Raw genomic sequence first — 22720 nt, 5'->3', positions numbered from 1 at the left:
CCTCCAAAGCCCTCACAATGCGGGGACAAGGGGGGGGGGGACCAGCTTCCGATGAAGAGAACATGCATACTCGCGAAGGTCACACGGGACCACGCAGTCCATCTGTGCTTTGGAAGGAGGCTTCTAACGGCCATGGGGAAAGGGACATGTGTGAGGTGCTCTCTGACCAGACAGAGAAAGGGGCTCTGGAGGTGCACAGTAGAGAGGCTTGGTCACCCGTAGAGCATCATGGACATGTGTAACTGCTTAACAGCACCAGGTGGAGGCACTAAGCACTGTAAGGGTGAGACAGGACTGAGCAGCCAAGCCCTCGAGAGCAAGGTGCGTGAAGTCTGGTTAGACAGCCAGAGGAGGGCACGTCTAGTCTGAAGGACTGATGAGTAAGGATGTCATTACCCAAGTAAAAACTGGGCAGGAAAAGCAGGCTTGGAAGAGAAATATGTGTATGTTTTATTTGAGAAGCCCAGGCACACCAACGGTGAGGATCGCTGAACCATCCTGGATTTCCAGAGTCTAGCACAGACTACACACGAGGGGACATCTGCAAAAGCGACAACAGGAGGAAGGAAAGGAAAGGAAGCCGGGCAGAAATGACCACCGGGTTGCTGATCTGGATCCTGGAGGTGGAGACAGAAACCAGGCGGTCATCCACAACGGTTCTCCGTTCATGGACTCAATGGGCCAACAGCTAGCTGAGAGCCCAAGTACCAGATGCTGGGTCAGACGCTGCTGCAGGGCCCCACTCAATACCCGGAAGCTCCAAGGGAACAGAGTAGGCATGTGGTGCAAATGAGTAGGCAATCCAAGAATCAAGACAGACACGAGGACTGCGAGGGAACAGCAGAAACAGAGGCTGACGTGTGTTCGCGTTTCCCAGTTTTCACGGTACCCCGCGCACGGCTCACGCATCACCATGACGGCCCGGCACCTCCCACCCTCCAGAATCATTCAGAGGGTTTACCAGACCAAAAAAAATCCTGATTCCAAAGGTGGGGGCATTTCCAATGTTTCCGGGTGACAGTGGTGTGTGGCCAGAGGACCACGTTGGGGGACGAGGGAGGGGACAGAGGCAGGGCAAGCGCCAGGCAAGGTATTAACGATGCCTGGGGGCTGGTTCTGCTTCTGGACACTAACTCGGTACCTGACCTTGACCAAGACACATGAAGTCCAAGCCTAGAATTCCTGACGCCAAAATGAGGACAAGCACAGCCATGACCATGCTCGGAAGGAAAGAACAAATGAAGGTGTGGTGAAGGAAACACCACTGTATTTTAAAAATTTACCTTTACGGTAATCTTCGAAGGACGAGTTTTAGGCGATTTATCTGTGTGTTTTTCTGCATCATTTGACTTCTTTACGACGTGCATGTAACAGGTTTTACGAGAACATAAATAATTTTTTCAGAAGCAAAAAAGGTTCCCATTTCAGTTCTCTAGAAGAATTTTCCAGTGGGTGATAAAAACAAGCAAATGCTTCACAACCAGCTTCTTTTTCATAATTAAACTTTTTATTTCAAAATAACTGTAGCTTCACAGACAAATATGGGACAATTTTATGTACTCTTTACCCAATCTCTCCCAATGGTCATGTCCTTGCAGAAGCATAGAGCAATGTCATATCAGGATCCTCACATGGACACAGGCAAGATACAGAACATTCTGCCACCACCAGCATTTCTCTGCCGCCACCGTGGCCCCCTTAGAGTCATGCCTACCTCCTTCCCGCCTCCTATGCCCTGACCTTACTCTGTCCTCCATTTCTGTAATTCTGTCACCTCAAGAACATCCCATAAACAGAACCCAAAAGCACAGACTCGCTGGGATTGCCTCTTTCTCCTTCAATTTAATTCTCCAGAGCTCCACCGGGTCATGGCGTGTCTGTAATCTGCTCCTTCTCACCGCGGAGTCATGTCCCATGCAGCGGCCGCTGCCACTGTTCAGGCAGATGCCCCTCAGAGGATGTCTAGGTGTTCCCAGGTTCCGGCTCTCCAGCCAGAAAGCTGCCAGGAACATTCATGTGCAGGGTCCTACGTGGACACAGGCCTTCATTTCTCCGAGACACACGCCCAGGAGCACGTGTGCTGAGTCACAGGGTGGTTGCATGTTCAGTTTTCTAAGAAACTGCCCCCCGGTTTTCCAGTGTGGTGGTCCCCTCCTCTGCTCCCAGCTACCACGTACGAGGGGCCCAGTTTCTCTGCACCCTCGCCAGCGCTTGGTGGTGTCGCTGTGTCTTACTTGGGCCACTCTCCTAGACCTGCAGGGACCTGTCATCAGGGTTAGAGTCACATTTCCCTAATGGCCAGTGAAGCTAAATGATGTTCATGGGCTCCCCAGTCACTCGCTCATCGTCTGCGATGAACCGTCCCTCTGTGTCCTTGACCCGTTTCCTAATTGCATTGTTTGTGTGACTGTTTTTGAGAATTTTTTTACACATTCCAGACATAAGCCCTGAATCTCAAAGGTTTCAGGGTTTTCCTTCTCCAAGTTTTATAGCCTTACATCTTGCATTTAAGTCCACGATGCACTTTGAGTGGACTTTTGTTTACGGTGAGACTTAGGTCCGGGCTTCTTGGGTTGCCCATGGATGTCCGAGGGCTCCTGGCAACGAGATCTGCTTTGTGATGGGGAGAGAAACAGGCCAGCACACACCCGCCTCACAGGCAAGTCTTGTTTTGTGAAATTGTAATTCCAGTTCTATACTGGACAATGTAAAATGTCCAGCTTGAAGGTTTGAAAAATCACAGGTCTGAGTATTCTTACTGTAAAACTCCTATTTCTGCCTATGGGGTCAGATACTATGGTCAGCATCACAAATAAGCCTAAACAACAATCTAAAACATATAATAAGAAAAACAATTAGCATGTGTGTCTACTGATTAGGATCTTATTTACCAACTATTGGGGGAAGAAAGGCCGTGACCGCAGACAGCTGAGATGGGACAGAAAACACGTGTGCTTCTGTCTACCGTCAGACATTAGGGTGGAAATTTAGACATTAAATATACAAATACTTCACGTTCACTGAAGGCAGGATCGTGTCATTCAAACTAACATCTAGAGTCGATGACAAAGATATGAAAAGGTGGCCACTTTATGGCCATTTCAGCCCTTCGGCTTTCTGACCTCCAGGAGTTAAGAGCCCATGGAATCGGGGCGTCTGTCTGAGTCAGATCATCAGTGCTTGGTTCTGCTTCGCCACTTTCCAGCTATGGGACTTTGGGAGGATCCCTCAACCGCATGGAGCTAACCACCCTCGTCATTCATTGGGGATAAACACCACCTCTCTCAGCCAGTGAAGCTGAAAGCGAATGCTTGCCCAGCTGCCTCCCGGGGCCCAGCACACGGTAACCCCCTCCATCAGAGGGGCTAGCCTCAGCATCCCACTGAAGTAAAAGCTTTCTTTTTCACTTCCCCAGCCTCTGCCTGCATGCCATCAGCAGAGAACATCGAAGAAAGAAGGAAAAACATTTTCTCAATTTTAAAAAAGAAATGTTTAAAACAAAACACAGCAGGGAGAGGCGAGGCGAGAGATTCCCTGACTGCCCTCATTACCCACCCCCTCCGCAGGGTGACCATCAGACCCCACGGGAGGGGACGGGGTAGGAAGCATCTCTGCTCAGAATGGCCTCTCCCCAGGTGTTCAGAAACCACCAACACCTTGAGATGGGCTGGCAGTGTGCTTGGGGTAGGACAGCTCCAAACTTCCTTAAAGAAACCACAGCACAGAAAGTGACCCACATAGGAGGTACCGACTGCTATAAATACTTGGTGGCAAACGCTGATGTCATGCTTTCTCTACAGGAGACACCCAAATAAAACTCGCCCAAACAGCAGAGAGGCGTTCAGCAGACACCCAGAGCCGTGACCACATATCTGATACTGCTCTGCTGCCGCAGCCCTTACGACCTCGCCACAGTGACCTCCAGCACCTGGCCCCAGTGCTCTGTGCTCCTCCCACATCTTGTGAAACTTTCCTACCGTGCTGGTGTCATATGTGTGCCAACCATCACACTCCAGATCCCTGCTGCCCTGACCCCCAGCCCTGCATCCAAACTCAGGGCCGAGTGAAACATCTGTTTGCAAGTGGGAATGAACAGAAGAGTCTGACCTACCACAGCCAGCGACAAACTCTCGCAGCCACTCGGAGGCAGTCTAGTTCTGGGTGACCCCCCCCCCCCCACACACACACAGAACTAGAGAGGTGTTAGCACTGACCTTGACTCGGGTAGTTTGAAACAAGGGCCACTCAGTGTCAGACAAGCCATTATAAAACCCAAACCAGATCTCAGAAAAGTGTACAAGAGGTGGACAGTGTAGGGAAAAGGGCTATCCCAAAGGCCACCCAGCCACCTCCTCTCTGTGCCCCTTACCCCCCAGGAGACCCCAGGTACCTGGTGGTCTCTTGTCTACCCCATCCCAAACACACTTTCAGGAAAAGCAACTTGGACGGCACCCCACCCAGAATGTGATCAATCAATGAATGATTTGTGCAGTGAGTAAACGTCCTGTCACTTCAACTCAACAGGAATCCGTTCGAATGTATCATCCCTCTTGGAAACAATGCCGGGAGCTAGAGCGGGAGGCTTCTCTCTATGACCGTTGTCTCATTTGTAAAAGGATAAATGCAAACAGCACCCACACTCACCCATAGGGCTGGTGTGGAAAATCACATGACCCGGTTCGAGAACCGAGCCTAGCATAAAGGACCGGGCATGTTCGAATGCTCAGGAAAGGTCAGTTATCCTTAGCTACAATTACCCAGCACTCCACAGGCTAAGAGTCAGTTAGATCCATACGGATCATCACAGAAGAATGTCTCTCTGTACCACTGGGGTACGGGTGTGAGCAGTATGTATCAAATACTATTTATTTTTAAAAAATACCTTCAAAAGGTACATTTCTATTTGTGTGTACACTGGAAAAGATCCGGTTGGAAACATACCAAATACTAATAGTCACTACTCCCAAAGACAGTGAGTAAATAATCATTCGCCTTTTGCTTTTTGTCTCACTTAATGACTGAATTATTTCCCGTGGGCATCTCTTCCTTCTGTAGAGTTTTTTGGAGGAACTCACTGCCACTTTTCTGGAGAAGCCGGTTGCATCAGCAGGGCAAAGAGAAGATGAAGCAGATGGACCTGAAGTTGACCCAGGCTTGGCATGCACGTGCGCACCACGGGCCCAATTCCTATGCAAACAGACCACCGTCCCTCCACCATCTCTCTTGTGGCCTCACCGAAGACTTGGAGATTGACATTGTTCTAAGCAACCTCATACTTTTTGCATGTGTCTTCCTCAGAACAGTGGGGAGGTCTGGGGCCACCCACAACTCTGAGGGACTTGGCACCAGCCTGCCAAACTCCTCCAGGGTACGCACCTGCCCAGTGCCACTAGCTCGTACCTCTGTGTCTGAAATTAGAGCGCAATGTCATTCCCGCCACACTCGGTAAAGTGCAGACAACAGAACAGTAATAACTATGCTGGAAGTTACCTTAGAACACATGCCATCGCCATTCTGCTTACAAAGACACGGATCCAGGAAGGGACAGGACACGCCTTTGCTAACTCACGAGTTAGCACTCGAAGTGGGGCAGAGCCAGGTCTCCTGACTCCCAGAAGAGTACGGGTGTGAAGTCCCACAACAAGTATGTGTGTGTGTGTGTGTGTGTGTGTGTTTAACATTTTTTTGAGAGAGAAAGAGAGACAGTGAGAGAGAGCATGAGAGGGGAGAAGGTCCGAGGGAGAAGCAGACTCCCCATGGAGCTGGGAGCCCCGTGCAGGGCTTGATTCCGGGACTCCAGGATCATGACCTGAGCCGAAGGCAGTCACTTAACCAACTGAGCCACCATCCAGGTGCTCCAACTATTTGTGTGTTTTGCGGGCCTTGAAAGTCCTCCCCGATACAGAGGGTAAGCACAGTGTCTCTGGGACTGCCTGGCCCAGAGTCCTGAATGCCCATTGCTGGAAAAAACAGTGAAGTTCCATGACTTATTAAGACGATCTGTCTGAAAAAGAATGTAGCTGATGGGGAAGGGAGTGCACACAGATTACAATTAGTTCAGTGAGCAGAACAAACCAAAAAAATCTAAAACAATCCACCTGAGTAGAAAACTTAAGTCCAATAAACAAATTCAAGAGAGATCTATAACACTGGAAACACGATCGCTAAAACACAGAGCTATCAGAGAACAGTGCGCACACGTTAAGTACGGATCTAAAATGTCCATACTTTGGGAATAGGAGGGTTATTTGGAATTTGTCAGAAAGTCCCTTTGAAACAGTATTATTTAATTCCTACCAAAAAAAAAAATAAGTAAATGTCCATTTACACACATATACACATAGTAAGTTTGTATATGAATTAAATTGTTCAGTTCATATATTGGGAAGCGGGACAATATCAGAATTGTTATGCACAATTATTTTGGACGAAATTCATAGCATGCTAGGCAATGGTCCGTTATCTGGGGGCAAAACCAAGGGGCTTTACAGGCAGATTTTAGGCTGTCACTAGACTGGATAAAAGAAAGAAGGAAAAAGAGAATTTAATCATCAAGGGAGCAAATTTAATTTCTCAACTGTACTTGCTTCCCCAAACAATCTTGTAAGTCACTTGGAAAATATAATTAACTGAACACCGACAGCTGCTACAAGTCGAACCTATTCCTAACAAGGTTCCCTTTCTCTTACCAAGAAGCTGGAACCCCTCAAATGAATGGCCTAGACTTCACTCTTAGAATCAATCTGTATCAAAGGTTTGAGAAGTCAAGACAATTTTTTTTTAAAGAATTTATTTGAGAAAGAGAGAGAGCAAGCAAGCAAGAGAGCATGAGGTGGGGGAAGGACAGAAAGAGAGGGAGAAGCAGACTTCCTCCTGAACCAGGAACCGGATGTGGGATCCCAGGACCCTGGGGATCATGACCTGAGCCAAAGGCAGATGCTTCACCGACTAACCCAGCCAGGCGCCCCAAGAAGTCAAGACACTTTAGATATGTTTTGAGATTTAAAATCAGAAGAACCTACTAATGTTATTTTACCATCTGCACTGTCTTTTGAGGACTGTCTAGTCTCAATAAAAAAATTCTCACTCTGAAAATCCCCTCTGTGCGCGCACGCACGCATGCGCACACACACACACACACACAGGGCCTGTAATTCCAGGAGAAGGAGTAAAGAGTACATACTTATTAATTTGTCAATGGCAATGTATATTTTATGCCAGCTTGCCTCCAAAGAAAACACATTTTGAAATTTAAAAGGCTAAATTCAGGTCATGGCTTAGCCAGCTCTAGCAGACCAGGCAAATTCCCTAACTGCTCTTAGCTTCGGTCCCCTACTTTTTAAAATAGGCCTATTTTTTTTTTTTAATATATCTATTAGATTGTCAAAGAACAACCCGAGGACTTACCATGTTGTCGAGGGGAAGGAAATGGGCACCTTAGACAGTGACTGGGAGAGGATTAAACTGTCCAGCCCTAATGAACGGGAACCTAGCATTGCCCAATCAGAATTTCGGCAGCCCGGCTTCTAGAACCATCTCGCTAACATACTCACGCATAACACAGGGGTTATGTACAACGTAGCATGGCTTCTTGTTCCAACAGACTGGGAACAACCTCAACATCGAATAATAGTGTTCTGTTTTTTAAAGCAGACAAAATTATCCGTAAATTGACCATGCTCAGAAAACCCTCAAGGATGCAAACGCAGCTGGTCATGTGCTTACGGGAGACCCCGTTCACTCTCAAGCACCCTTTGAATGTTACTGTACTGCTCAGGTCACATGGTCAAAATCCAGGACCGAAGTAAACATTTCTAACCTGACTATACAAGAAATAAGGTACCTAGGAAGAGCTAACCCACAGTTCATGTGTTAATTCAATATTTCAGAGTTGTAAGAACGCCGGTGCAATTTTAACCAGAGTGTTGGGAGGGGGTCGTGGAGAGGGAGGACTTCACATCTCGAAGGATGGGCAAGGTTGGAAGAGGCAGGAGAGTGTGCGTCCTATGTGTAGCTCTTACACTGGGCTTCAGAGACTGGCTCACATGACCAGCTGGAGGGCAAGGTTGGCGACAGTGAGAGACAGAGGAGCCCAAACCTGTAGACGGTGCCTAGATCATGAAGGCCTTAAATGCCAAGCCAAGGAAACCGCCCTCTCTTAACAACGGAAAATCACAAAAGGGGTTTGTACAGATGAGGAATGTTAAAAGCAGGACACCATGCATGATTTATTCCTGATGTGGGGTAGGGTGCAGAGGGGTGAAGAAGCTGTCCTAATACAGACAGGACGTCATTGGGAGGACCTGAGTGATGGTAATAGGCCTGGGATCACCATGCTATCTCCATCTACAAAATCCCATGCCTTTATTTTACTAGCACATACAACTTCTATACAGATGACAGTAGTCTAAACCATGTCCATATTCATCATCTCGGGCCATAACAACAGAAGTTGATTTCTCCAGTTCAGGAGGCTGGAAGTCCAAGATCTCGGTGCCCGTCGAGAGCTTTTCCTGCGGAAAGCTCTACCCCTGGCTCGCAGACAGCCACCTTCTCACGGTGTGTCCACACCGTGCAGACCGCACACAAGCTCTCTGCTGAAGCTGGGAGGCCCATAACAGTGTCCTATCAATCACACTGAATCAGTAAATGAATGAATAGGAAAAACGGCAATCTGTATGTCAACAAGTCACTATTGTTTACATTTATAACATGTAAAGGCCAACTTAAAATTTCTGTGCTAATAAGAATGAGAAGCAGAGCTATATGAACATCAGTTATAAAAATATTTCCTTTTGGGGGGCATGTTTGGCCTTCCCTGAACCACACTGGCAGGTACACGGACTTTTACCCCTGCTTTGCCACCCAAAACGCTAGAGCATTTCCCTGCATTCCAGTTAATCAGTGCGATCAGGGGACTGACCCACAGTTCAATACCCTGGTACCAATCAAGGTGACAAAGCTCAACCTCACTGACCAGGCGGACAAGCCAAGACCAACCATGAAGGGCACAGGAGATGAGAAACACAGGTATGCGGACTAACCACAAAGTAATGACAAAGACCCAACCGCCGACAAGAGCAGATTTTTGTAACAACGAATGAATCTTGTAACCACACCAAGGGGACATTATTGAAGCCTTTCTATTGTAAATCTTGGCGGTAATGGTCCCACAGTTGACAGTCAGTGATGTCAATGTCAATGTAAAAAACTTCCTCCAGGGGTCATATTACAGCTACAAACTGACATATCTGGCATTTAATACTGTTACCGGTAAGAGAAAGATGAGAGACTGAGATATATATATATAAAAAGACAACGAACAGACACACAGCCCACAGGAAGATCCTTACCCAGAGCAACCTGGCCCCTTATCCGCAGCAATCCACTCAGGGAACTGCCCCTTACCCACAGAGATCCATGCAGGGAACCTGCCTGCTATAAGCCAGATCCGCAGGAAGACAGACAGCCGGACAGACTGTCTCAAAGGACAATCCAGGAACCCAACAATGACCTCTGTGACCATCAGCCAGGACTGGATTGATACCGGACACCTTCCCTGGTTTCTGTCCCGCCTTGGACTCAGGACCAACCCAAGAAAGCCAAACCTGCTCCCCTCACCAGCCACCTGGGATGGCCCCTTCCATCGGGCTCACCTGACAGCCCCCTTTCCTCCTCTGGGAAGCTTCCCTCCCCATTGCTCTGCCTGCCTCTGGGTCTCTGCCAACTGCAGGTGGATGACCCCCCTGCTCCAGCCAGCGCTGGGTACACAGCTTTGCCTTTCACATATGTTTGCTCTTTATCTATTTCCATAAGAAAAGTCTTAAACCAGGGGCTTTTCTCCAGGTGGTCACTCTGTAACTTGGAAGCGTGATGCGGCATGTCCTAAGTCTGGAGACCCTTTCCACAAAGCCCCATGTTTTGGGGTTCTTAGTCCCTCCCTCACAACCATGGAAGTGACCGGGTATTGAGGCAAGTTCAAGGACTTTGGATTAAGCCCCAGAGTTCATCAGCATCTCACTTTTCCACTTAACAACTGTGCAACTTTGAGAAAGTCCCTTAACGCCACTAAGCTTCTGTCTTCATCTTTTTTTAAAAAAGATTTTATTTATTTATTTGTCAGAGAGATAGAGTACAGGCAGGCAGAGTGGCAGGCAGAGGGAGAAGCAGGCTCCCTGTAGAGCAAGGAGCCGGATGTGGGACTTGATCCCAGGATGCTGGGATCATGACCTGAGCCGAAGGCAGCCGCTTAACCAACTGAGCCACCCAGGCATCCCTCTGTCTTCATCTTTAATAAAAGTGGTAATTACTCCTCAGCTTGTACATAAAGAGGTTCACACACACTCCCAACTGTGGGCACCCTCATCCCTGCCCCCCTGTCCCCCAGGGTGAACAGTAAGATGCTTCAGGATAAGGCTGATGGCCCCTCACCCAGGCCCCTTTTCATCAATGATGTGCGATGGCACCCAGACTCTCGGAGCATCACCAAAACACAGCATTTGTGTCCACTCTGCAACTTAGGTACTAGTTGTTCTAACTCACACCCACTGATTCATAATTAGGAATTGATTTCTCCAAGCTCGGGTGGAGACTCTGGTGTGCTCTACTCACTCCCTCTTAAATCCGCTTCAGAATCACAAACAAAACTTTAATGGCCCATGCCATTCCGGGCACCTTTCCTGGGGAGCTTGAGCCCAGACACGGTGCTGGGCAGCCTGGGCTCCTTCACCCAGCATGGATGTGCTGCCCCACCAGCAGCTCGGGAAGGCTGCACCATCCAGCATGAGCTGTGTGTACCCGACCCAGGAGGTCCTCAGGTTTGCAGGTGGCTGCAAACCAGGGATGCAAATTTCACCAACAGTGACGAATCCCGCGGCTCTGTGACGATACTTGTTGTGCAAGTCAAAGGCTCCCATGTCCACCCCTGTGCTGTTGCAGCCGGTATCCCCAGGCTGGGTGACATTCTCCACCAGGGTGCACCTGAGTCAAAGCTGTGACTACCCCCAATAACTCCAGCCATGCCATCCCACTCAGCAACCCTCCGCTAGTCCGCACACCTCGCGCACACAAAGCGCTTCAGGTTCATTGCCTAAAACACCTGATCCCCTAACCAAGAAGGCTGTGTTGCCACATCATCTTAGAGGCTCACAGAAGTTACAGACGAGCCCAAGATTCTACACGGCTCATCAGCAAGTGGCAGGGCCAGATGCCAGCCCAGGTCTGGGGGCCCGTGTCTTGGCCATCACCCCTGGCTGCTCTCCCCAAGCTCCATGGGCAGCCAACAGACGGCCAGCATCTGGAGGCTTTAGAAATGCCCTCCACGGTGGTACAAGGAATGGTTCAGTATCAGGGAGGCCGGGTGTGGATCCGTAGGACCCCTCTGTTCTCTGAGGCTATCGCACCCAGAGGGCGGGCTAAATATCACGGGCGGTGGCCCTCATGCACAGTACAGCAGCTTCCTTTGTACTCCCCCAAATTCAGGGGCAGCTGGCATGCGGGGTCCAGGCATGATGACCTTCTCTGGACCTCGCCTGACAGGTGTCCAGCCGGGTGGGTGGCCCAGGCTCTTCTCTCATGGCCCAGGCTGGCCCAATCTGCTAGACTCTGAAGACTCACCACATTCATGACACAGAGAAGGCTCCCTTGCTCTGGTCCATTCCTGCCCTGCACTAAAAGTACTGTGAATTCGGGAAAAGCCATCCAAGTCAGACCAACTACCTGGAATCTTCAGAGGGCCAAGAAAGCCTCTGGGAACCCCACTGCTCCTCCACAGTCCACCTCCAAACCACATCCTTTGAGGCACCATGCCCCCCACCCCTGCTAATGTCCCAGAGCATCTGGTTCCCGCCTCTGCCAGCATTTGTCACAAGCCCCAGGAGCCAACCAACACACATCTGCCCCTCTCCCCACGCAGTTGGACAGGCCGCCTAGGCTGGGACTCCTGCTCCCAGATGAGGCATGCTCACTGCCACATGGCTGACACAGGGAGTGCAGGGGGCACGGACACTGAGGACCCATCCATACCCCAAGGAACACCCTGAAGGTCAAAGGCAGCAAGAGCCACAGGGCTGCCAAGCAGGAGTTGCTGGCACCGTGAAAAGCTCCATTATGACAGGTCCTGGGCACATCAGTCAACTCTCAGCCAAGCCACCAAGGAGATAAAAAGGCCTCATAGCATGGAGTCAGGAGTCAGGAGCCCGGGCTTTGCCTTGACATTTGAATTCCACTTACCATGGGATCTTAAGCAAGTTATTCAGGGTCTCCTCCTCTCTGGTGTTTAAACTGAGATGCAACTGACAAACAACAACGGATGAGTCTGAAGGATAGGACATCAGGATTTGCTACGTGTGTATATCGGGACATGATCCCCACGCTAAGTCTAGTCAATGTGGATCATTCCTAAAGCATTACCAGCTTTTCTTCTACGTCACACAGACTGCTAACTCTAGTCCCCAGGACTCCCATCTCGTTTTGTCGCCTGCAAAATGGGGACATTACCTACCCCACAGAGTGGCTACAGAGACAAAGCAAGGTACGGATGGAAAGTGCTGAGCACAGTGCCCTGGGCACAGTAAGCACTCAGCCCACAGAAGAGGTAGGGATGGGGGAGTGATACAGGACCCCGAGCTTCTCCAAAGGTCCTACAGACGAATGTTGAAATTCCTATGTTGAATGTTCCTATGTTGAAATTGAACCCCCAAGGGGATGGTCTTAGGAGGCAGGGTCCTCAGGAAGCCACCAGGTCATGAGGGTAGAGCCACCCTAAATGGGATTAGTGCCCTTATAAAGGGGACTCCAGAGCTCCCTGCTATCCTTCTATCACACAAGTGCAGTGCAAGAAGATGTCATCTATGAGCCAGGAGGATCCACGCCACATACTTAATGGGCCAACACTGACCTTGGACTTCTGGTCTCCAGAACTCCAGATTTAAATTCTGGGGGTTTACAAGCCACTTGGTCTTCAGTCTTCTGCTATAGCAGGCTAAAAGGTCTAACATAGAGGGTCATGCCTCCAGAATAGGAAAACTGAAATAACCCATCTGGAGAAAAAAAAAAATCAAGTAACTTAGTAGGACCTCCCAATATACAAATCTGAATTAATTGGGAAGAGGGGATTTTCACAAAAAAATATCATGCCAAGTGTCCTCAAGATTCACCCTGATTGTCACTTTCACTTTTGTTTCCACATCAGAGAGTTAACATAACTGAGAATTGCGTGCTCTAAATGTTCTGGAAAACCCTTTACTTTTCAAGAGCCACTCTCCATGTAGGGTTCCATGCATTCTCCTTTCTTCTTTGGACATCTGTCACACAGGTCTTCATCAAACACCTCTCTACCACCAGGAGGCCTGTGTCCTGCTCCCAATAAGCCATTTCTTTTTTTTTTTCTTCTTCTTTTTAAAATTTTTAATTTTTTTATAAACATATATATTTATCCCCAGGGGTATAGGTCTGTGAATCGCCAGGTTAACACACTTCACAGCACTCACCAAAGCACATACCCTCCCCAATGTCCATAACCCCACCCCCCTTCTCCCAACCCCAATAAGCCATTTCTGTACACTGCTTATGCTAGAAAGTTCCAGACTAGCCGACAGCCCCAAACCTAGCCAACAGCCCCAAACCTAGCCCTACCCACCATGGCTAAAAATACCCCTAGTTTGTGGCACCGTTACCTAGGGTCCAGAACAAGAATCCAGCATTACTACTCCTTTTTTCTTCTCCCAATATTTTTTATGGTTAAAAAAGACCTCGAAAAGGAGCTTTCTCAAGGTTGCCTGCCACCAGCAGTGCCGCACACCATACATATGGGCATGATCAACTAGGAGTGTGCCAGGCCAAGTAAAAGGGCACAAGGATTTCCAAACTCTTAACTCATTGATGGCAGCCACACATAGAGTACTGAATGGACGTGCTTAGGTTTATGAAGCGGAGGGCAAAATTTAGCTGCGACATGCATAGACGGGAAAGAAATGTGTTTGAAGAGGGTGTTTGGAAACATACAAACACTATGTCTCATGCCTCCAAGGACTGAAAGGTAACCTTTCTTTTTCCATATTGAAAAACAGATAATGGGCTGAAAGGGAGTTTTTCTCTCAGAATGCAGTAGTGTCATAAACAATTATCAGATATGCCAGGCTTTGTTAGATAATCACACTGAGAAGCCATGTAAAAATAAACCTTTCTTCCAGGATGTCTAAGGCAATAAAACCCCATCTGACCACATCCTCAAAACCAGAAAGGATGGTGCTGTAAAAAATATATATTTGGGGGGGGGGGCTATAAAGGAGTTCCTAATACTAAAAAAAAAAAAAATGTATATAGCAATAAAAAGTCACAGGAGGGTTTGGAGAAATCTTCCAAAAAGGCAATCAGAGACTAAGAAGTAGGTAAATAGAAAAGTGCAGAAGACCTGTCGGGACATGTGAGCTCAGAATAAAGGGTGGGGGTCCACAGATGGGGCAGGACCACTAAGTGCCCAACATAAGGAAAAAAAACAAGACCCCCATCATGATGTGACCATCACAAAATTTCCAAACACCAGGAAAAAACAAGGGTCTAAAAGATTATGCAAAGGAATATGTGGGTCACCTACAAAGAAAAGGCTTTGGACACATCGACTGTCCCATTGGAACTTGAATTCTGAGCAGAGTCTTCAAAATTCTGCAGGAAAATTATTTCTAGCCCAGAATTCCTTTTTTTTTTTTTAAAGATTGTATTTATTTATTTGACAGACAGACAGAATGCAAGTAGGCAAAGAGGCAGGCAGAGAGGTGGGGGGGGGAGCAGGCTCCCCACTGAGCAGAGAGCCCAACTCAGGGCTAGATCCCAGGACCCTGAGATCATGACCTGAGTCAAAGGCAGAGGCTTAACCCACTGAGCCACCCAGGTGCTTCTCTAGCCCAGAATTCTATACTCAGACAAATGGTCAATTATATGTGAGAATGAAATATTTCAACATTATACAAGTTCTCAAAATATATATATATCTTCAACAGCTACTGGTAGGTATGCTCCACCAAAGTAAGAGAGAAAACTAAAAAAAGGAGGATTCTAGCTTAATCCAGGAGAGAGAAACTCTCAGGGTGATGGGGAAGATCTAGGTGGAGAGTCACAGTAGGCCTAGCAGGCAGGCAGTAGAGAGGAAAGGCAGCAGGATGGGAAGTTCAGAAGAATTATACCTGGTGGGTGTGGATGTACTGAAGGGAGACTGACACTTCTCCGGTGAGGGGTGATAAAGGACAGATACAAAGAACACTAAGCAAAACAAACTCTAGGAAAAAGAAAGGAAATGTAATCAAAATAGTACCCAACATCTCAGCTGGGAATAACATCTCCACAGTTGTCCTAAGTGCTGCTAAACTCTCCAGCAAAACCTTTAACGTAATCACACACAGGACAGGGCAGAAAGAGGTAGTAGCGGGAGGCGGCGGTAGGATAAGGGACCCAGATGGGCTTCTAAATAGTAGGATGTTTCACACACACCAGATCTGAAGGAAAGAGCTGAAGCTTGAAAATGATGGCCTCTGAGGAGCAGGAATCAGGGTGGAGAAGGGCAGGGTAGATGATTGCTGTGTTTTCATACTAAGTCTCACAGAATTTTTCACTCTTAAAAGTATGGGCCTGTAGAAGAACTTTGTTCTTCAAAATGAGTATTAAATTTTTAAACAAAATCTGATACTTGAGCGGCAGGACTATCACACTGAGTGGTGTGTGAAGCCTTCCAGAACTCAACCCCGTTGAAAATGAATGGCAAAGCTGGAACTCCTCTCCCTGCTAAACACACACACGGGCACAGACACACAAAATGTTTGTCCAGGGTCTCAGGCAGTTCATAAATTCCTGGAGGCCAGCTGGAAAGTCTTAGAATTCTAGATTCTGCTTTCTTACAGGAAGTTTATTTCAAATCAGAGCTTGTCATTTGTTGTAAGGGGAAAAAAAAATCCTTATGAAAAAGGATTAAAAACAGCCACATGATCAAATGAGGTCACACTTGGTCTTAAATACTTGGTGATCATCACCAGTTGTCTCCTTGATCAGCCAGTGCACCTCATTCCTGATTATCAGTGAAAGTGAAAACTTTGTTTACTAGGCTTTGCCTCAGCCTTGAAACAGACTCTCTAAAACTCAGGAATGTGAATCCCCATTGGGTTGACTCAGCTGTTTCCATTCTAGAAATGGACGTGGAATCCTGCACTCTCTACCCCATGAGGACAGAGTCCTTCGTGTAAACCTTGAAAAGGTAAGGCCCGCACCCCAAGGCTGGTTTTTCTAATGGAGGAATTCCTCTGTTGACTTCTTGGCAAAACTTCTCTGATCAGAGTGGACCACTTAAGTAGCCCAAAGCCCAAAAGTTACTATGCCTTTGACTGACTTGACTCTAGGGCTGTGAATCACGCCCACAGCTCAACAGTGAAGCAGAACCATCTTGTCACTTAATAGGGATCTTAATGGTCCTATCAATGGGCTTAAAATTTTGGTGCGTTCCTTAATTTATGTATCAATTAGGGTAACGGTCACAACTTCATTGGCTGCTGTCCTAAATGGATCAGCGAACTGTGGAAGGCAGAACAACAGTCCCCAAAGATGTCCCTAACTCTGGAACATATGAGTATGTCACATTCACAGCAAAGGAACTTTGCCATTAGCCTTAGATGGGAAGGTTATCCTGGCTTATCTGGGTGGGCCACATCAGATCACGAGGGCCCTTAAAAGCCAAGAACTTTCTCCAAGTAGAAGAGATGTGACAGAAGGGGAAGTCAGAGAGCTTGGGGCAGGCTTTGGGGGTCCCTGCTGGTTCTGGGCCTGGTGGGCTGTGCGCAAGGACCAGAAAGAGGCCTCTAGGAGCTGTGGGCGGCGCGCCGGCTGACAGCCAGAAAGGAAACAGGGGCCTCATTCCAACGACTGCAGGAACTGTATTCGGCTGATAATCTGCACGAGCTTGGAAGCAATTCTTCCCCAGATTCTCCAGGACAGAGCGCAGCCCTGCCCACACCTTGTTTTTTGCTGAGTGAGGCCAGAGTCAGACTTTTCACCTAGAGAACTGTGAGATAAGGAATCTGTGTCATTCTAAAGCCACTCAGTGTGTGACACTTTGTTCCAGCAGTCACAGGCGCCCAAACACCCCGCAGAGTGCCTGTCCCCCGGCTGACCTTCAGAAAGAGTAAAGTGACTTGCAGTCGACAGACAGTAATGGCCATCCAGACATTAGAGATTTGTTCTGACAAATGCCGATTCAGGGAATTGAAAAGTGCCCAGAACATTCTGAAAGTTTAGATTTGGGGTAACTCCAGCCCCGACACTCTCCTCTGGACCTCTGGACCTCTGGCCACACTCACCGCACTGCATGGTGCTGAGACCACGCCCAGGTCTCCTGCCCCACCCCCCTGGACCGTGGAGCCCCCTGCCCTTCATGCTCCAGTCACGGTGTCCCATCTCGTATGTCCACACCTACCATGGGACTTGGGCGCATCACAGGTAACCCATGTTAATGTTTGTTGAGCTGCATGATGGTATAATTTAATATCTGTGCATAAAGGTGGATTCTTAGAGCGGAAGTGCTGTGTTTTATGAGCCGCTGTACCCCCTCCATGCAGAGGCAGGCGCAGCTCAGAGGCACTGAGCAGTTGGCAGAGAGGAAGCAAAGGCAGGAGAGAGAGAAAGAGACCCTGAGAAGTACTGCACATTCTCCAGAGTGGGCTGGCCAGAGTGGGGAAGGCTCAAGAAACCCTGGAGTTGACTGATGCCTGCTGCTCCCTCGAGCCGGGTAGCTCTGATGTGAGCTGGTGAGCACTGGCTGACCTTGACCTCAGAATGCCTATTGCCTCCCCCCACACCCTGCTCAAATGCATTAAAGGAGCACACGTGGGATCACACAAGCTGAAGAGATCAAGGCTACATCCCACACGTGCTGTCGTCCCGCTTACAAGTGATGAACGGTGACTCAACATGACATTGCCGCACAAGGCTGAAGTATCAAATACTGGCCCATGAAAGGTGAAAAACAATCCTAAATGAAGTTGCCTATCACAGCACCCACTAAGGACCAAACATTTAGAGATCTAAGAACAACCTGGGTTCATTCAATTGCGCATGAAGCATTTTTTTTTTTTTTTTGGAAAATCCTGGGCAATGTATTATTTTACAACTTAACAAATTGCACCACGTCCCTGATTTCATTTCATCCCCAGGACAACCTCTTGAGCTACACAGAAGAGACATAACTAACAGCTGACTCCTTTTTACTGCTGGGGGAGCTGAAGTCCAAGACGCACTTGGACTTCATGAACTGGGGGTCTAGTTCACATCTCCTGCCCAAGAGAACCAAAGGGAGTGGTCGTCACTATGTCACTTGTCTATATCCTGCCAACAGGCAAAAAGATTTTGAGGTAGCCTGTGATAACAAGCATATACATGATGAGCACTTTAAAATTAAAAAGGGAGAAGAAAATCCATGTGGTGAGTGATATGGGGCTTGGGGTGGAAATTAGGCTAGAACATCAAAGACTGACTTTGAGGCAAAGTCCTCCTAAAAGAAGCAGCAGCAGCAGCAGCAGCAGCAGCACCATCAATCCTTGAAAGCAGGTGAATGAGGCTTCGTATTAGGGCTCCTGGGTCAAAGAACAAGAGAGGACAGCTTTGAAATGCAGAGTCCAAGCTCTGCCATCTCTAACCCCGGGCATTCGATTCCATAGGAGACCCCTCTTCATTGAAACTGCATAAAGATCCAGCCAGCTATGAATGAAATGGTCATCTCAACACAGAAAAAGCATTAACTGGTTAAGTTTCGGTGGGAATATCAAAACATCCTAAGAAACCCACAAAGAAGATCCAGCTGAGTTTATGAAGGCCTCTCCTAAAATAAAATTGTGAACAAAACAAACCACGTACAGCATGTAACAAAGCACTTTTAAAATTTATTTTTTATTTTTTTATTTTTTCTTTTTAATTAGGAAAGGATGCGAACCAAAAAAAGGACAAAACTCCTACTGAGTTAAGTGAAAAATCCTAATTCGGTGGTATTGCTACCAGACAGTTTATCCTATTTTTAATCCCTGCAATCACTCAAATAAGAATGGCAGAGAAAACTACCTATCCTTTCTACAGACAGACATGGGGCTTTCAGGAAACCAAGCCTGCCAAATTCCCATCTTACGAAACAGAGAAAATAGAGAGGAGATTTATAGTTTAAAGGATTATTACTATATTCCTTAGAAGTGGAGTTTCCTTTTAGGCCATTGAACATAGGACATAATTTTCTGCAAGCAACAATTTTAAACTGTGCTTTAAGCCATCATATAAAGTCACACACACCTACTCGAGGCACTCTCCAAATTCCACTTATTTCAGACTCCCCAAATTAAAAAACTCTGTGAGAGACTGGGACGTACAGAAGCCCACAGTTGGCTGCCTTCATATGACACTCAGAAGTTCAACGAAATGCTCCAAACCAGAGTTCTGCACCCAATGACTTCATTAAGGAAAACATCAAACCGATTTGATACAATGCAGATGTTGCAAGGACAGCATAATTCTAAAGAACAGGCAAGACCATCTTGAAATGTTGCTTCAATTTTCATCATATTCTCCTGTCCTTACATTTGAGACAAAGTGTACACCCACGCACCTAAACTTCTGGAAGAAAAAGAAAAGAACTTCTACTTCTGGATCTCTATTTTCACAGATCTCCATTATGTCTACACTCCTGCTACGAGGGCTTTCCTTCGCTCTATTAGGTTAAAAGCTTGGAAGGTTTAGGACTAAGAAGATTCTTCCCCCGTGTTAAGACTCTCAAAGGTGAAGAAAGTGAAACCCAGAATGGGTAGCTTTGCAGGAACCAACAGTACCTTGAATTCTGGAGACAGAATGAGACCAAATGAATGCTAATGAAGAACGCTGTACTCACTTGTGCAGCAAATACTAGGAAGTGACGACAAATATTATTCTAAAAACCATTCTGAGACTTGAAGAATCACAGAATGGTGAAGAAATAAATCACATGAACTATCTAACCATGGTATAGGGGAAAAAAAAAAACACCCTCCCATTTAAATATGCCTCTTCTCAGCTCTGGATACAAACTGTGCCCATCTTTATCAATCCACTACAGCTAACCACCCTGTCCTCAAAGACCATAGCTCTAGAGAGCAGGACATAAGATCTCAGGGAAGACTTCCAAGAGCAGGCGTCACCTAAACTGACAGGTAAGAATGGGTAAGACGACCTAGGACAGCAGCTGTAGGTGGGGGAGAGGGGAAGAGCTGAACACAGGGGAGGATCTCCGTGCTAAGTCTGGACGATGTAAAAGCAACAACTCCATTATTACATTTTTGTCTGGCACTCCTGTTACTCATATGCCATCTTGTTCACAACGATTGTGAACAAAACAAACCACCATATTTGGATATTAGAACTACTACTGCCTATGCCTCAGTCTTCTGTCTTGGACCAGAACAAAACATCCTAAAAGGAAGAGGCTGCCTTGTTCAACTTTGAGATCCCCAAGGAAGAGAATCATCCCTGAGGCATTGTAGGTGTTTCCCCTTTATTTAAGTGCTGAAAGATACAGAGCCTGCAAGACAGTATCAAGTCTTGACATCAGGCTGAAATCTGAGTTTCCCCATCCTCAACCTCACTCTCCCTATCCCTTTGTCAACTTGACCTCTAACTGTAACTGCCTTGGCCTCATTCCGTGGGTGTGGATTCTCCTCCTTCAAATGCATTTTCCAGCCCGCCAAATTCTTGCCAGAGTTTCCTCCAGTCTCCAGGCTCGCTGAACGCTGCAAAGTTAAATCTGGCTTTAAATATTTTTTTTTCTTCCCAATCCTAACGGAAGAAATCAAGAAGCTCAGGGCAGAGGGGCTGGGCTCCATCCAATCAGAGCCGGCTCTCACACTGCAGCAGGAAATGGGGCGGCCTGACGCGTGGTCCCCAGGCCGGTGACAGCCCTGCCATTCCCCTAGCCCGGGGCGGGGCCGCTGAGAGCAGTGGGTTCTCCGAGAAGGTCGCTCTCCTTTCCCCTCATTTGGCAAAAAACCAAACAAAAACAAAAAAACAATAAAAGAGAGAGTCAGCTGTTTTAACCAGGCCAACTGCGCCCCCATGCACAACCCGCTACACCCCTGCCAGGCTCCACTACATGCACAAGGACCCCCTCACCATACAGACCACCGCCCACAAGCCCGCACAGGCGCAGGGTGTGGGGCGGGGGGTAGTGGTGGTGGATCACACCCCTACAAACCCGGAGAAGGGGAACAGGGCCAGACTTTCCCAACTCGCAGGGTGGCCAGGACACCAGGAGCGCCGTCCCACGCACGCACGGCCAGGTTGGCAACGCTTTCATGTAACCATCATGGGGTTGGGGAACAAGAGAAAGAGCCTCTCACTCTCAGGGTGGCCAGGACCCCCACAATCAGAGCCCATGCAGTCATCCTCAATGAGACAGCCTGGCACACCCTGGGGGTAAGGAAGACGGAAACAGTCTCTCCCACTCGCAGGCGGTCTGGGATTCCCCACGCGCAAGGACCAACGCAGAGCTACCTTCACAGACACACTGAACCAGCCACACTATCGGGAAGCGGGAACCGAAACAGTGCCCCCACTCTGAGTGATCAGAAGCACCGCGCGCGCATTCACGCGAGGGTCCATAGAGGGTCGCAGGGGGCGCGCAGCCCCCTCGGTGCGCCCCCCGCCCGAGCGGAGACAATGCCCGGGCGCCCAGATGCGCGATGGCCCGGCCAGTCCTGGTCCCCAACCTACTAGCGCTCAGGGCGGCGGCCGCCTCCTCCCGCAGCGACCCCGCGATGGCCCCGCTTGGACATGCCACACCCGCCCTTGGGACCCCCGCCGCCCCCGGGTCCCTGGCGCCTGAGACCTCCACCGACCCAGGACCCTCGTCCAACCTCGGGAGCCCTGCCGCCTGGGACTCCGTCCTGCCGCTGGACCTCCACTTAGCCCTGAAACCCCGGCCGGGTCCGCGGACCCCCACCCAAACGGAAACCTCGCCCAACTCGGGACCCCCGCCGGACCCGGGACTCCTGCCACCTGGGACTTCCTCCAGGCCCAGCCTGGCCGCTCTGCCCCGGGACCCCCGTCCAGCTCCTGGACCCCGTTCGGCCACGGGACTCCCGTCCAGCTCCTGGACCCCCACGGGCCCTGGCCCCTCCTCCGGCCGCGGAACCCTGCCCGCCGCGGACCCCGTTCAGACCTCAGACCCGACAGGTGCTGGCCCCTCTCCCGCCCCGGACCGCGTCCAGACCCGAGACCCGTGTCCACTCCCTGGACCCACACAAGCCCTGGCCCTTAGCCCTACCCCGGACCCCTGCCGGTTCCGGACTCGGTCCGGTACGGCCCCGCCGCCTCACCTCAGGCCACCGCCTCGGCGGCACTCGCTCGGGGCCGAACGAAACAGAGCCTAGCACCTGGAGGAGCCGCGGTCGCCGCAACAATGGAGCCCTGGGGCGGGGCCGCCTCCGCCGCCGCCTCAGCCCGACTCCGGCTCGGGATCGGACTCGGGCTCCGGCTCCGTGCAGAGCAGCAGCCGGCGCCAGGCTGCGGCCAGGCTGGAGCACCGCGCAGGCGCACACGTCCCCCTCAGCGCCCCTTCGCCCCGCCCCCGGCGGTGCCCAAAACTCGGGGCCCGCCCCCAGACCAATGGGGAGGGAGCCGCGCGCAGGGGGCGGGGCCGGGGAAACAAAGGAGGGGGCGGGGCCACGCCGGG

General features: G+C 49.2%; 1 protein-coding gene across 6 annotated transcripts in view; it reads right to left on the bottom strand.

The window, feature by feature from the left end:
* The window catches only part of AFAP1 (actin filament associated protein 1), a 130237-nt gene extending 107653 nt beyond the window's left edge, over positions 1-22584 (bottom strand). For 5 of the 6 annotated variants that reach the window (XM_059380272.1, XM_059380280.1, XM_059380288.1 and 2 more), the window contains exon 1: positions 22365-22584. The gene's annotated coding sequence lies outside the window, so the exon portion shown is untranslated. The remainder of the gene's footprint in view (positions 1-22364) is intronic. The other variant, XM_059380301.1, reaches the window with a different exon arrangement.
* Between the last annotated feature and the right edge of the window lie 136 nt (positions 22585-22720).

The sequence above is a fragment of the Mustela nigripes genome, chromosome 1, assembly GCF_022355385.1.
Source record: "Mustela nigripes isolate SB6536 chromosome 1, MUSNIG.SB6536, whole genome shotgun sequence".
NCBI lineage: Eukaryota > Metazoa > Chordata > Mammalia > Carnivora > Mustelidae > Mustela > Mustela nigripes.
This window is presented reverse-complemented; position numbering and strand designations above follow the sequence as displayed.